This window comes from Mobula hypostoma, chromosome 4 (genome assembly GCF_963921235.1).
Source record: "Mobula hypostoma chromosome 4, sMobHyp1.1, whole genome shotgun sequence".
Classification (NCBI taxonomy): Eukaryota; Metazoa; Chordata; class Chondrichthyes; order Myliobatiformes; family Myliobatidae; genus Mobula; species Mobula hypostoma.
Window position 1 is genome coordinate 72,068,032 of NC_086100.1, and position 16,162 is coordinate 72,084,193.

Consider the following 16,162-nt stretch of genomic DNA (forward strand, 5'->3'; position numbering starts at 1 on the left):
TGTTTCTGATTGTGTCCATGATATCCTGAACCGGGAAGGAGAACAGCCAGAGGTTGTGGAACATATTGGTACCAACGACATAGGTAGGAAAAGGAAGGAGAACAACAAAGGTATTAATCTCAGGATTACTGCATGTGCCACGTGACGGTGAGTATAGGAATAGAGTGAGGTGCAGAATAAATGCGTGGCTGAAAGATTGGAGCAGAGGGCAGGGATTCAGATTCTGGATCATTGGGACCTCTTTTGGGGCAGGTGTGACCTGTACAAAAAGGATGGGTTGCACTTGAATCCCAAGGGGACCAATATCCTGGCAGGGAGGTTTGCAAAGGCTACTGGGGAGACTTTAAACTAGAATTGCTGGGAGGTGAGAACTGAACTGAAGTGACGGAGAAAGGGGCAGTTGGCTCACAAATAGAGATGGCTTGGTGACAGTGCGAGAGGGAGGATAGGCAGGTGATAGGGAAAGGACGCACTCACACGGATGGTTTGAGATGTGTCTATTTAATACAAGGGGTATTTTGAAGAAAGAGGATGAGCTAGAGGTAGACCAGCATTTGGAGCTATGATGTTGTGGCCATTACAGGAACTCGGATGGTTCAGGGGCAGGAATGGTTACATTGAGTGCCAAGGTTTAGATGTCTCAGAAAGGGCAGGGAGGGAGGCAAAAGAGGTGGGGGCATGGCACTGCTGATCAGAGATAGTGTCATGGCTGCAGAAAAGGAGGAAGTTATGGAGGGGTTGTCAACGGAGTCTCTGTGGGTGGAAGCTAGAAACTCTACTGGGTGTTTTTTATAGACCACCCAATAGTAACAGGGACACCGAGGAGCAGATAGAGAGACAGATTCTAGAAAGGAGTAATTATAACAGGGGTGTTGTGGTGGGAGATTTTAATTTCCCAAATATTGATTGGCATCTCCCTAGAGTGAGGGGTTTAGATGGGGTGGAGTTTGTTAGGTGTGTTTAGGAAGGGTTCTTGATGCAATATGTAGATAAGCCTACAAGAGGAGAAGCCATACTTGATCTGGTATTTGGAAATGAACCTGGTCAGGTGTCAAGTCTCTCAGTGGGAGAGCCTTTTGGAGAGCGAATTGTGATCACTATCTCCTTTACCATCGCATTGGAGAGGGATAGGAACAGACAAGTTAGGGAAACGTTTAATTGGAGTAAGGGGAAATATGAGGCTACCAGGCAGGAACTTGGAAGCATAAATTGGAAACAGATGTTCTCAGGGAAAAGTACGGAAGAAATGTGGCAAATGTTCAGAGGATATTTGCGTCGAGTTCTGCATAGATACGTTCCAATGAGACAGGAAAAGGATGATAGGGTAAAGGAACCATGGCGTACCAAGGTTGTTGTAAATCTAGTCAAGAAGAAAAGAAGAGCTTACAAAAGGTTCAAAAAACTAGGTAATGTAGAGATCTAGAAGATTATAAGGCTGGCAGGAAGGAGTTTAAGAATGAAATTAGGAGAGCCAGAAGGGGCCATGAGAAGGCATTGGCAGACAGAATTAAGGAAAACCACAAGGCATTCTACAAATATGTGAAGAGCAAGAGGATAAGATGTGAGAGAATAGGACCATTCAAGTGTGACAGCAGAAAAATGTCTATAGAACCGGAGGAAATAGCGGAGGCACTTAATGAATACTTTGCTTCAGTATTCACTACAGAAAAGGATCTTGGCGATTGTAGGGATGACTTGCAATGGACTTAAAAGCTTGAGAATGTAGATATTAAGGAAAAGGATGTGCTGGAGCTTTTGGAAAGCATCAAGTTAGATAAGTCATTGGGACCAGACGAGATGTACCCCAGGATACTGTGGGAAGTGAGGGAGGGATTGCTGAGCCTCTGGCGATGATCTTTGCATCATCAATGAGGACAGGGGAGGTTCCGGAGGATTGGAGGGTTTCAGATATTGTTCCCTTATTCAAGAAAGGGAGTAGGGATTGCCCAGAAAATTACAGACCAGTGAGTCTTACTTCAGTGGTTGGTAAGTTGATGGAGAAGATCCTGAGAGGCAAGATTTATGAACATTTGGAGAGGCATAATATGATTAGGAATAGACAGCATAGCTTTGTCAAAGGCAGGTTGTGCCTTACAAGCCAGACTGAATTTTTTGAGGATGTGACCAAACACATTGATGAAGGTAGAGCAGTAGACATAGTGTATATGGATTTCAGCAAGGCATTTGATAAGGTACCCCATGCCAGGCTTATTGAGAAAGTAAGGAGGCATGGGATCCAAGGGACCATTGCTTTGTGGAACCAGAACTGACTTGCACACATAAGGCAAAGAGTGGTTGTAGACGGGTGATATTCTGCATGCAGGTCAGTGACCAGCGGTGTGCCTTAAAGATCTGTCCTGGGACCCCTACTCTTCATGATTTTTATAAATGACCTGGATGATGAAGTGCAGGGCTCGGTTAGTAAGTTTGCTGACAACACAAAGGTTGGAGGTGTTGTGGATAGTGTGGAGGGCTGTCAGAGGTTACAGCAGGACATCAAAAGGATGCAAAGCTGGGCTGAGAAGTGGAAGATGGAGTTCAACCCAGATAAGTGTGAGGTGGTTCATTTTCGTAGGTCAAATATGAGAGCAGAATATAGCATTAATGGTAAAACTCTTGGCAATGTGAAGGATCAGAGGGATCTTGGGTTCTGAGTACATAGGACACTCAAAGCTGCTACGCAGGTTGACTGTAGTTAAGAAGGCATATGGTGCATTGGCCTTCATCAATCGTGGGATTGCGTTTAAGAGCCAAGAGGTAATGTTACAGCTATATAGGACTCTGGTCAGACCCCACTTGGAGTACAGTGCTCAATTCCATAGAAAAGGTGCAGAGGAGATTTACAAGGATGTTGCCTGGATTGGGGAGTATGCCTTATGAGAATAGGTTGAGTGAACTCAGCCTTTTCTCCTTGGAGCGACAGAGGATGAGAGGTGACCTGATAGAGGTGTACAAGATGATGAGAGGCATCGATCATGTGGATAGTCAGAGGCTTTTTCCCAGGACTGAAATGGCTAACACAAGAAAGCACAGTTTTAAGGTGCTTGGAAGTAGGTACAGAGGAGATGTCAGACAATAGACAATAGGTGCAGAAGTAGGCCATTCAGCCTTTCGAGCCAGCACCACCATTCACTGTGATCATGGCTGATCATCCACAATCAGTACCCCTTTCCTGCCTTCTCCCCATATCCCTTCACTCTGCTATCGTTAAGAGCTCTATCTAACTCTTTTTTGAAAGAATCCAGAGAATTGGCCTCCACTGCCTTCTGAGGCAGAGCATTCCACAGAACCACAACCCTCTGTGTGAAAAAGCTTTTCCTCAACTCCATTCTAAATTGTCTAGCCCTTATTCTTAAACTGTGGCCTCTGGTTCTGGACTCCCCCAACATCGGGAACATGTTTCCTGCCTCTAGTGTGTCCAATCCCTTAATAATCTTGTATGTTTCAATCAGATGCCCTCTCATCCTTCTAAATTCCAGTGTACACAACCCCAGTTGCTCCAATCGTTCAACATGTGACAGTCTCGCCATCCCGGGAATTAACCTCATGAACCTACACTGCACTCTCTCAATAGCAAGAATGTCCTTCTTCAAATTTGGAGACCCAAACTGCACGCAGTACTCCAGGTGTGGTCTCACCAGGGCCCTGTACAACTGCAGAAGGACCTCTTTGCTCCTATACTCAACTCCCCTTGTTATGAAGGCGAGCATGCTATTAGCTTTCTTCACTGCCTGCTGTACTTGCATGCTTACTTTCAGTGACTGATGAACAAGGACACCCAGATCTCATTGTACTTCCCCTTTTCCTAACTTGACACCATTCAGATAGTAATCTGCCTTCCTATTTTTGCCATCAAAGTGGATAACTTCACATTTATCCACATTAAACTGCATCTGCCGTGCATCTGCCCACTCACCCAACCTGTCCAAGTCCCCTGCATTCTCATAACATCCTCCTCACATTTCACACTGCCACCCAGCTTTTTTTCATCTGCAAATTTGCTAATGTTACTTTTAATCCCTTCATCTAAATCATTAATGTATATTGTAAATAGCTGCGGTCCCAGCACCAAGCCTTGCAGTACCCCACTAGTCACTGCCTGCCATTCTGAAAAGGACCCGTTAATCCCTACTCTTTGTTTCCTGTCTGCCAACCAATTTTCTATCCATATCAGTACCCTACCCCCAATACTATTTGCTCTAATTTTGCACACTAACCTCCTATGTGGGACCTTATCAAAGGCTTTCTGAAAGTCCAGATACACTACATCCACTGGCTTTCCCATGTCCATTTTCATAGTTACATTCTCAAAAAATTCCAGAAGCTTAGTCAAGCATGATTTCCCCTTTGTAAATCCATGCTGACTCGGACCTATCCTGCCACTGCTATCCAAATATGCCACTATTACATCTTTTATAATTGATTCCAGCATCTTCCCCACCACTGATGTCAGACTAACTGGTCTATATTTGCCTGTTTTCTCTCTCTCTCCTTTCTTAAAAAGTGGGATAACATTAGCAACCCTCCAATCCGCAGGAAATGAATCTGAATATATAGAACATTGGAAAATGATTACCAATGCGTCCACGATTTCTAGAGCCACCTCCTTAAGTACCCTGGCATGCAGACCATCAGGCCCCAGGGATTCATCCACCTTCAGTCCCATCAGTTTACCCAACAACATTTTGTGCCTGATGCGAATTTCCTTCAGTTCCTCTGTTACCCTAGGTCCTCTGGCCACTATTACATCTGGGAGAATGTCAGGGGTAAGTTTTTTACACAGAGAGTGGTAAGTACGTGGAATGGGCTGCTGGCAGCGGTGGTGGAGGCAGATATGATAGGGTCTTTTAAGAGACTCCTGGATAGGTACATGGAGTTTAAAAAAAGAGGGCTATGGGTAACCTTAAGGTAGGGACATGTTTGGCATAGTTTTGTGGGCCAAAGGTCCTGTATTGTGCTGTAGGCTTTCTATGTTTCTATGAATTCCTGCACTTGAGTTCCCTCGTGACCCTGACACTATTACCAGATCCTGTATGGCAGGGGTTTCCAATCTAGTATCCACTGACCCCCTCAGTTAATGGTAAAGGAAGGGTCCACAGCATAAAAAAGGTTGGGAACCCCTGCTGTACCGCCTCTCCTCTAGACAGTTTGACTACATATCGTGTCAGGAATCTTACAACACACCTAACAAATCCCACTCCATCGAAACCTTTTGCACTAAGGAGGTGCCAATTAATATCAGGGAAGTTGAAGTCACACACGATAACAACTCTGTTATTTTTGTACCTTTCCAAACATGTCTCAACAGCTGCAACAACCATTCCTGCAAATATATTAGTCCCCTTTATGTTCAGGTATAACCCATCACTTTTGTACAGGTCATATCTTGCCCAGAAGGGACTCCAGTAATCCACAAATCTGAAACCCTGTCCTCACACCAATTCTTCAGCTACACATTCATCTTCCAAATTATCCTATTCATATCCTCTCTGGCATGTGGCACAGGCAACAGTTATAGACTACTGCTATTGAGGTCCGCTTTTCAGTTACCTACCTAGAGAGCAAGGTGGTACTGACAGAGATTCTCAGATTGGTTGCTTTAATCTCCTGAAGGCATGAAGTTGCCATTGTACATATCAGTGACCTGTAGATTTTGTTTGCAGGCCCAGATGTACAGTTTTGTGTTCTTGCATTATTCTGTCAATTAGTGATAAACATCTGTGCTTGCGTGGATACGGTGTGATTATTCAGCTCTTTGCATTTAATGTGTAGCATCATACTGTATTATCACAGATCTCCTTAAAATTCAGAGCCTACAGTTCTCTATGGGTTGAGGGTACAGTAAATTCCAGAAACCCGGACAGTATTGCCTGGAAGACAGGATTTTGTGATAATTGTCTGAAGTCAAACTGAGATTTTCCTAAAGGAAATCTCAAAATTTTGAACATAACCAAGAGAATAAGTAGGGTTACTATCTGGGTAAGTGCAAAAAGTGAGTGTTTGCGAAAAACCTAACAGTCACAAAATTTTTCACACAAAACAATGGAGAAACTCAACAGGTCAGGCAGCAAATAGGCAGTTGGCATTTCAGGTTGAGATCCCTCATCTGGATTCCAGATGAAGGGTCTGGATTTGAAATGTCAACTATCCATTCCCTCTACAGATACCACCTGACCTATTGAGTTCCTCCAATATTCTGCATGTTGCTCCAAATTCCAGCATCTGTAGTCAATGGTGAATAGGCCACACTTGGCATTTACGTAGGCTTTGCTATATTTTGCAGGAGTGATACTGATCTCCCTCAATTGGTCAATCCAACAGTAAGTACTAACCAGTACAAATATGGACTTCTCTTAGGTTACGAAAAATGTTATCATCATTGCAAATCTGATCATGTCCTTTACCAGCATAACCCACTAAAAATAATGTCTTCTGCACATGTCCATGGAATCTCAGCACTGCGCTGGTGAAAGACCTCTATCACTGGCAATCTAGAGTGCAAGGGACTCCTTGACTTTTTTTTCCCCCAAGGTGTTCCTGTTCCCTCTCACATCCCAAAAACATGTGGGTTAGTTACCCTCCGTAAATTACCGCCAATGTATATTAGAGTGGTAGAGTCTGTGGGGGGGGGCAGGGGGTGGAGTGTGAGGAATGTCAAAAGAATAAAATGGGATTAGTAAAGATTACTGTGAGTGGGTGCTTAATGTTTAGATGTTTAGGGCACAGGGTCATTTGGCTGAACAGCCTGTTATTACACTGGATGTCTTTAATTCAGACCATCTGCGCCACCACTATTCAATGCTGAAGGAAGGGAAGCGCCTGGGCCTGGTAAAGTCGTTTTCATAGACTCCTGTAGTCACGCAACAGAGAAACAAACCCTTCTGCCATCAATGTCCAACTAACAATCTATATTAATCACAATGATCACACTGGCCCAGATACTATTCAGATATCTGCCTGCTATATCTTCTCAGGCAGTGCATTCCATATTGCAATCAATCTCTATGTTAAAAAATATCCTTCAAATCCTTTTGAGCCTGCCAACTCCTCACCTTAAACCTTTGCCCTTTGGCTTCTGACATCTCCATTATTGGGAAAGGTGTTTAACTGTCTACACTATATCTGTCCTATTATTTTGCTTGCCTCTATCGGGTTTCCCCCTCAATCTCTTCTATTCCAGGGAAAACAAAACCCTTCTAAGCAGTTTCTCCTCAAAGTAGAACATTCCACCGCCCTTCACATCCTTCCCATACTGTGATGACCAGGAATACATACAATTCAGTGGGTCAGGAAACATCTGGTGACAGAAATGTGCAGCTGAGGTTGGCTTTGTTTCTCATGTGTACACCAAAACATTGAAAAACATGCTGTAACTTCAATCAATGTTCCTAGTGCACGTCACCTTGCATACCTGCCACAATCCCTTTAGGCCTCATGCACAAGTACAAACAACCTTTTTATTAACTCTCGAACAACAAACACATTTTTGTTTTGTTTAAACAACTTTACATTCAACATCTCAGTTCAGTAGCTGAGGCCACCACCTTTTCAACCCACAATCCCCCACTTTCCTCCAGCACGCACGCACGCCCATAACTGGGGAAGTGCGCATGCCTACTAAATACTTACATAGTCCAAATGAATAGAGCTCAGCAACCTTGCATCCTTTTTTATATATATATTTTAAAAAATAATTTTTTTTAAAACTAAAGACAATTCAAATGTCCATTCCGATATGAGAATTGGTTCTAATACTTGATGTTAATGCAATTCATAAGGTACTAAATGCTTTCACTAGGTGTCATTAACAGCACAAAGCTGGAGCTCCCTTCTTTGTGAGACAGTCAGCTAGTTGTCCCTTTGTAGTTGACCATAGCACGTAATGAATTTTCTGCGCTTGGACAAGTTCTTTGAAGCGGCTGATCTCCAGATGAAGACTGTTATCTGTAACTGACTTGGTGGATTTTATGGCATCAACCAAAGAGTTGTCTGTGTCACCAGTTACTTGTAGACTGTTTGTCTTTGGGTCACCACAGAAAAGCTCAGAATAGAGTGTGGTCAGAAGACCAGCACTGTCAACACCTTCAGGCATTACGAGGGTTTCTCCCGCTAGCGTGATCCATTTTGATTGCCAATAGAGAAGTGAAAGTATTCCCTCTTCTCCAACCAGAACAATAAAATGTCCCCCTTGACTACTTCCATTAGTTCTCCCTTTGGTCACAGCCCAAATCATCAACTGTACTCTTTTCCTTAGATGCTGCCTGGCCTGCTGAGTTCCTCCAGCATTTTGTGTGTGTTGCATGGATTTCCAGCATTTGCAGATTTTCTCTTATTTATCTTTGTCCTGAGTTGCTCAGCTTCAGCTTCACTGAGGGGTGCATCCCATTGTGTGGCACATGAGGATTCCATACGGATTGTCTGAAGATTCCTGATGCAGCCTTCTTGATGCACTTGTATTGTTCTGTCAACAGCAAGGATGACTATCCCTACGTAGCAGAATCTGTCATGTTCCCTGCGCCCAACCTGAAAGGCTGACTTTAGCTGAGGGATAACTCTTGTGACAAAGTTTTGTGAACCTCCCCATATGGAAGTCATTCACATGACAGGCAATTACTCCAATCACATGACATACTGAATCTTGCCAATAAAAAGACAGCTGGATCCACTTGTGTCATCTTTCCACCTGTTTTCAACATTATTTCCTTGACCTTTTCATACCAGTAGAGTGAAGCATCTGCTAGACCATACACACACTTTTTGAGATTCCACAGTGTTCCTTCGCTTCTGGCTTCAGGTGGGGGTTTAATGTAACTGTCACGTGACAGCTCCATTCCCTGTACTGATTGTGCTGATTTTACATCCATGCAATGGGGTCACCAATGCTTTTGACATATCACTGAGAGAAGTAATCAGAGAGACTCTGACGCACACGTTGGTGAGTCTTTTCGGAGTGCTTCTAAGTTTGGTTCCTCAAGACCTCTAGCCACCAGGCATACTTTTGGTATAATTCCTGGCTGGGTTTCTTTCAGGTGCACACCTATTTTGTAGACACTGTCTTTTGAGCAATGTCTCTAGCCTCCTCAAACACTCCATTATTTCTCCAACTTCTGATTTCATCCTGTTTTACAGATTCAAACCATATCTCTTTAGTTACTAGGACATCTTCATTTTGCCATTTCTCAGATGGTCAGAGAATAGTGAATTTGTGGGTACCCTGCCACAGACAGCTGTGGAGGCCAAGTTCGTGGGTATACTTAAAATGAAAGCTGATAGTTTCCTGATTAGTCAGGGCATCAAAGATTACGGAGAGAAAACCGGTGTATGGGGCTGAGTGGGATCCAGTATCAGCCATGATGGAATGGTGGAGTAGACTTGATGGGCTGAATGGCCTAATTCTCCACCTATGTCTCATGGTCTTATGGTCCAGCCTGATCTGTACTTGATTCAATATGAAGTCTGTCTACTTATAACGTGTCAACTGACCCTGCAGTGCCAGCTACCATGACTGGCTCTAGGTAATTCAAATTGTACCAACATTTGTTTCTCCCAGTGCCTTTGCCTGCTCATCCTCAGACTTCAACTTTGTATGCGATATCAGTGTCTTGCTCTACAAATCTCAAAGTTTGTCCTGTTTTAAGACTGAAACTACCATGTTGTCTTTGCACTTGTGATCATTTCTGTTCAGGCAAGTCTGTCGAGTCCCTGACTGCATTCTTTTCCGTACTGTCAGTACCACTGTTGACTCCTCAGCTGCACTCTTGTCATCCCTGTCTGTGCTACATGACCGTGTGCCAGGTAAATGTGTTTCATTTTTGTGTCATACTCCACGGAGTTCGGATGCTCTTCAGTTTGTGCTTTATGTAGTCTGGAATGATGCACTCTCATTTATGTACCCCTATGTCTCATCAATACCACAACTCCATCCTGAGCAATGACAACTCCAGGACCTTTCCATTCTGTAGTCGGCTCTTTTGCAATACACTTTGTCCCCTCTGTCATATCTGTCATTTGTCCTCTGCCCTCAGTGCTTTTTGAAATCTCTCTGACCACTCTGCTGCAGTGAAAGCCTTCCTTGATGCATGCAGTGCTGAAATATGTTTCCCAGCCCACTCCCTCCTTGTAGTGCCCTCTCCAACAGGAGGTATGTCAACCAGCACCGAGGGAAGGTTTGGATTCTGGCCAAACATCAAACTGATACAGGCTATAGCGATGTATATTGTGCATGGTATTCTTCACCATAAGGCCTCAGTCCAGGCCTGTGTTTCAATCACAGCCATTGCCTTTCTTTACCTTCTGCGTTATTTCAGTAAGCATTTGACTGTGTCACTCCAGAAGTCCATTACTCCAAGGACTGTATGCCGCTGTTGTCTTTGTTTCAATGTTGAAGTTTTCTGCTATATCTCTGAATTCTTTATTATTAAATTCACCACCATTATCACTGAATACTTTCTGAAGTCGGCTATGCACATTTATCCAGGAATAGATGAAGTTTTTTTACCACCTCTGGGGGTCTCTTTGTATTTATGAAGCTGATAGCACTAAAATGTGTGAAATCATCAGTGATGTGGAGATACCACACTCCTTGTTCCAGGTCATGTAGGTCTATGGCTACTGTTTCATTATATTCAGATACCAGTTGCAGACCAGCCAGAGGCTTGAGCTTGGGCTTTCCATACTTCTGGCATGTCTCACAGCTGTTCATGATCTGCTTTAGAATGGAAAAATAATCTGCATCTTTGTTTCATGAACTCCTGAGCAGTTTCTGAAGTCTATCAATTGAAGCGTCTCCAAACTACTTGTGAAGTTTGAGTAATGTTTTGCATGTCTCATCTATGGTCATGTTTTCTGTGACAGCTAGTACTTCATTCTCACATTGATTCTCAGCTATGTCTTTACCTAGAATGTTCACACAGAAATGTCCAGAGCTGGTGAGCTCAAGAGATACTGGCTGATGAACCATCTTTGCTTGGTCAAGCTCCATATCCAGTACTGCTCCTGCTTTCTTTAGTAAGTTTTACTCCAGAGTAATGTGACATTTTGTCTGCCCTAATTTTGCAGGAATTTTCATTGTTTTGGTGGAATGTACAATCTTTCCATCTCCAAATTTGAATGCTTTAGTACTAGGTGTATCTGTGTTCACCAGTTTCTGCATTTCATTCCAGTTTAGTTCACTTACATCACTTTCAAGCCATTTTTCTCCACACACTCTGCCTGTTCATGCTGTATCAATAACAGCTGATCCTAGAGATTCTATCATCAAAATATCTGCCTCAGATGTCTCTACATTAGTAAGTGATCCTTTCACAAACAATGTGATATGGCACTTTTCTACATCTTCAGATTTGTGATTTTCTTCAGTTAGCCTAACTTGTTCGGTTCTGTGCAGACAGTTTCTTGCCCAGTGGTGATTACCTCGACATGCCGCACATTTCAATGTCCAACCATCCTTGTTTATTGGATTTATGCCAGGCAATGGTACCCTTGTCTGTGCATTCTTGGATCTACACTTACTATACCCTTGTTTCTGCTCAGTGAAGGATGTAGACATGCAGTATCCAACAATTCAAGAGCGAATACAGCGTCAGGAAGATCTATTTTGTATTTTTGCATGCGACTGTACTTTAGGTCAAAATCAATAATATAATCAGCCATATTTTTGAATTGTTTCTGTAAACTTCGTCAAAATCTGAATATGCCTCATAAATCCAATCCTTTTCTTTCTTTGAGAAAACAGAGTCAAATGTATTTATCAGCATATTCATACCATCATCTTTGTTCAAGTCTTCCACCAAAATTCCTATCGGGGTTTCTCTCGCTCTTCCCATAAGTGACAAAGCAACAGCCAAGGCTTGCTTCTTCTTCTCCAGTTCTGTGACACAAATCCATATTCCAATTTCATTTTTCCAGCTTTCCTAAGGCTTGCTCTTGTCAAATGCAGGCAGGATCCTGTAATTGGAAATCATCCTCTACTACCACTGTTAATGCCCAAACAGTAAAGCCATGTTTTTCTTTTGTTTAAACAACTTTACTTTCAACATCTCTGTTCAATACCTGAGGGCCGCCACTACCATCCCACAATTCCCTTTTTTTCCTCCTGTGCGCTTGCGCATAACAGGGAAAGTGCACATGCTTGCTAAGTACTTACATAGTCCAAATGAACAGAATTTAACATTTGACTTAACAGCATCTTACTCCATACGCTGAAGGAACTCAGTAGGCCAGGCAGCATTTATAGAAAAGAGTAAACAGTTAATGTCTTGGGCTGAGACCCTCCATCAGTCTTTTCCATAGGTGCTGCCTGGCCTGCTTGGTTCCTCCATCATTTTGTGTGCGAGTGCTTTGGATTTCCAGCATCTACAGATTTTCTCATGTGTGTGAGCATTTATTCCACCTTGTGGTAGAATGAAGTAAGGGCTTCTACATACAAACAAAACTTGTGATCCCTTGTCTGCTTACTGCCACTTCATTCTTTCCTTTCTCCAGTGGACAATTTGTTGATGTCACTATTAGCAAACGGTATGCGAATCTGTATCCAAGTCCATTAAACCAAGTAATGTGATAAATTGTGCCAACCTGAACATTATTAGTACGTAATTATTGAGGGAGGTCATGGATTACAAAATCTGACTTCAAGGATTCAATAGGCCATTTGTTTGAGGTGTACAATGCTGCTTATTATTGAAATGTTCAGAATAACCTTATATATATATATGGTTTTATCTGCTGGAGGACCACCTCTAAATGAGCTCCCCCTTCACTATGTTGAATGTTGATCAATACTCCATGTTAGTACCTTGCAGATACTCCTTAGCCTGTGGTTTAAGTGGATGTGATACTGGACTCAGTAACCATAAATATTTTCACTGTCAGGCAAATACAAGTGCAGGTCACATACCCAACAATGGCATTGCATCACATGGTGAAGAGCTGATTGTTCTGCAGGCAAACACGTGCTAAACAAGCACAATGGATTGCCACCCAGTCAAAATTCAGTGCATAGATTCTGACCTCTTAGACATTATTTAAAAAATGAACCCTGCAGTGAAAGGTTTTATTGGGAAAATTTATAATTTACTATTACAACAGGATAATTATCCTTTATTTAAGATTAAGCAAGATTGGGAAAGAGAGCTTAACATGACACTGATAACAGCGGATTGGTTGCGAATTCTGAAGTTGGTTAACTCTTCTTCGATTTGTGCCAGTCATTCTTTAATTCAATTTAAAATTGTACATCGTTATTATTTGACAAAGGAGAGACTGTCTAAAATATTTCCTAATGTTAATAGTGTAACAGATGTAAAACTGAGATAGCTACATTGACACATATGTTTTGGTCGTGTTCTGTATTGGAACAGCTTTGGAAATCTCTTTTTTCTACAATTTCTAAAGCTTTAAAAATTAATTTACAACCTAATGAATTGACAGTTTTGTTTGGTATAATTCCTCAATATATTCATGGTATTTCTATACCAAACTAACGTGTAATTGCACTTGTTACATTATTGGCTAGAAGAGCTATTTTATTAAAATGGAAAGATGCTTCTGCTCCCACTTTGATACAATGGTTCTCTCAGGTGATGGTCTTAGTTTGGAAAAAATCAGAAGTCGAACTTTTGATCCTTAATTTGACTTTGAGAAAAGGTGGGGCTCTTTTGCCTGCTACTATCATTTGATTTGAGTTAATTAAGATGGTCCCCTTTTGATTCTTGGGTAAATGGATTTGGTTGGCGGATTGATTTTTTTTTAATGGAAGCTCGTATAGTTCTGGGTTTGTGCTCCAAATGTTTTTTTTTCCCCTCTTTTTTTTTGTTAGCAGGGTTTTTTTTGTTTTAGTTAGTAGGGGTTCTTTTTGCCTTCTTTCTTTTTTCCAAAAAAAAGCTTTAACATTTTGTTTTATCTTATTATTATTATTATTGATACACTGTTTAGCTTGGCTAATAATTTGACTCTTATTATACATATGGATATATTGACTTGATTATTTTAATATTTTTTTGTTGTCAATTTTCAATAATAATTAATAAAAAGATTTAAAAATGAATATGAAAATTCAGTGCATATAGCCAGTCTTTCCTCATTTTTCTCTTGCATTATGGAAGAAGATAATTTAGCCTCAGAGAATTAGGCTAAATGGAGATAATTGTCCTATCACTCCTGTAGCAGCAAAACCAAAATCAAAATAATTGCCGTTTCCAGCGACACTACGGATTTGTTATACTTGCAAGACACGTCCTCACCCTTGTAATGATTGCTCCAAAATTTGAGGATATATATCTCGATCCTTTATCAGTGAAACCTCCCTGGTTTCCCTGCTGCATATGTCTAGGGAATACGCACTCTGATCCTGCCAAACCTGTGAGATTCAGACAGCTCCCCAATCCCAAATGCTGTGTAATTTGCTACCCTGTTACAACTCAGTGCCAGAAAATAACAGACAGCACAATGAATACAATTAAATTAATTATATTTATGAATTTTAACTTAGTAAAGTAAAGAAAAAATTGCCCGACGCCAGGCCCCTAGGCCTGAGTCGACGTAGTGGTAAAGAAAAGAAAGAAAATAACAAAAAGTGCCCATTATAATTAAACAGTGAAATGTGCACAAGTTAGAGCTCAACTCTTCCCAAAATTCATATTCACCGATCCTCAGTCGACCTTGTCACCTTGCTCCATCGAATCACAGTCCCCCACCAGGTCGAATCCTATGATCGGTTCTCTCCAGCATCTTCTCTCTTCATCTCTTCCCGAACAAAGGACCTAGCTCACATTCCAAAGCACCCATTATCTCTAACCATAACACAAATACTAAAAGACCATTACGTTAGCAGTGAAACCTTTCCCAGGGTGTTTCACTCTCCTCCCCCCTTCACCAAAATTAGCCATGTCCTCATGACATTGAGAGAATTTGTCACCTCTTCATACAAAGCACAAAGTCCAACCCAGGTGTAAATGGCAGTGACATAGCTCACTAAGGGGATAGGTGCCACCTTGGTTCCCTGGGTGTGACATAGGCCAGTCTGTCTGGGGTGGTCTCCTGACTCTTTGGGACCTCCTTACCCCATCATCTACTTCTTCAGCTTCAGACTCTCCCTGGGCTCTTTTCTGTCTACCTGGGGAGGTTCCTTCCTGTCCATCACTCGTGTGTCCCAACAACTCAGGTCCTCTCATCAGATAGCTGAGCTCACCTTCATGCCCAGTTACTTTAGAGTCCAGCGTCCCGTCATTTTCGAACCACAAACCTGCCTGTCCACTGCTAGTTTCCCCCATTTCAACCACCTCAGAGTGAGAAGCATTGGGAATCTCCTCATCAATTATTGGGGAGTTTGCAAAGAGCAGCATATACCACACCCATTTCCTCATCCTCCGAGTCGGTATCACATTCAGGAGTGGGGTCCGTTCTAATCCATTCCACTTCTCATCCTTCAGTTCCCCCACATCGCTTCAGAATCCTCTTACTAGGGGTAGAGACCAGGCCAGGCTCTGGGTCCTCTTGTCTCAGAGTTAGAAGGTGGTTCCAATAGAGAATTTTTAGCCCCAAATTTTTTATGAGCACACAGTCTCCAGGCATTAGTTGGGAGGATCTAACCTTTTGATCATACCTCCTCTCATCACCTTGATTCTGCTTGGTAGCTGAGACCTCAGCTAGTTCATAAGTAGTTTTCAGCTCCCTTCTCTCATATCAGACACATACTTCGGATAAATCTTCGGAGGTAGGTCCTCCTCACCAGTCCCAAACCAGAGGTCAATGGGCAACCTCATTTTGTGCCCCAACATCAAATAATACAGCGAGCAGCCAGTAGCTTCATTCTGTATACAGTTGTAGCAGTGGACCAAATGCCCAATATGTTGACTCCACTTGTTCTTTTTACTGATCTTCAAGGTTCTGAGCATGTCTAGCAAGGTTCAATTGTACGTTCTGGGCTGGGGATCACCCTGCGGGTATTCAAATTCCTTGAATTCGAGGCAGGCATAGCCCTCGAATTCTCAACTCCAAAGCATGCTCAGTAACTCCTGTATGAGTCTACTCTCGAAATCCCATCCCCTATTGCTATGTATACACCTGGGGAGACCATAATAAATTAAATGCTTCACCCATAACACTTTAGCCATGGTGAATGCCCTCTGGGAAGGCTTGTGCACATCTGGTTTAGTGTTCTGCA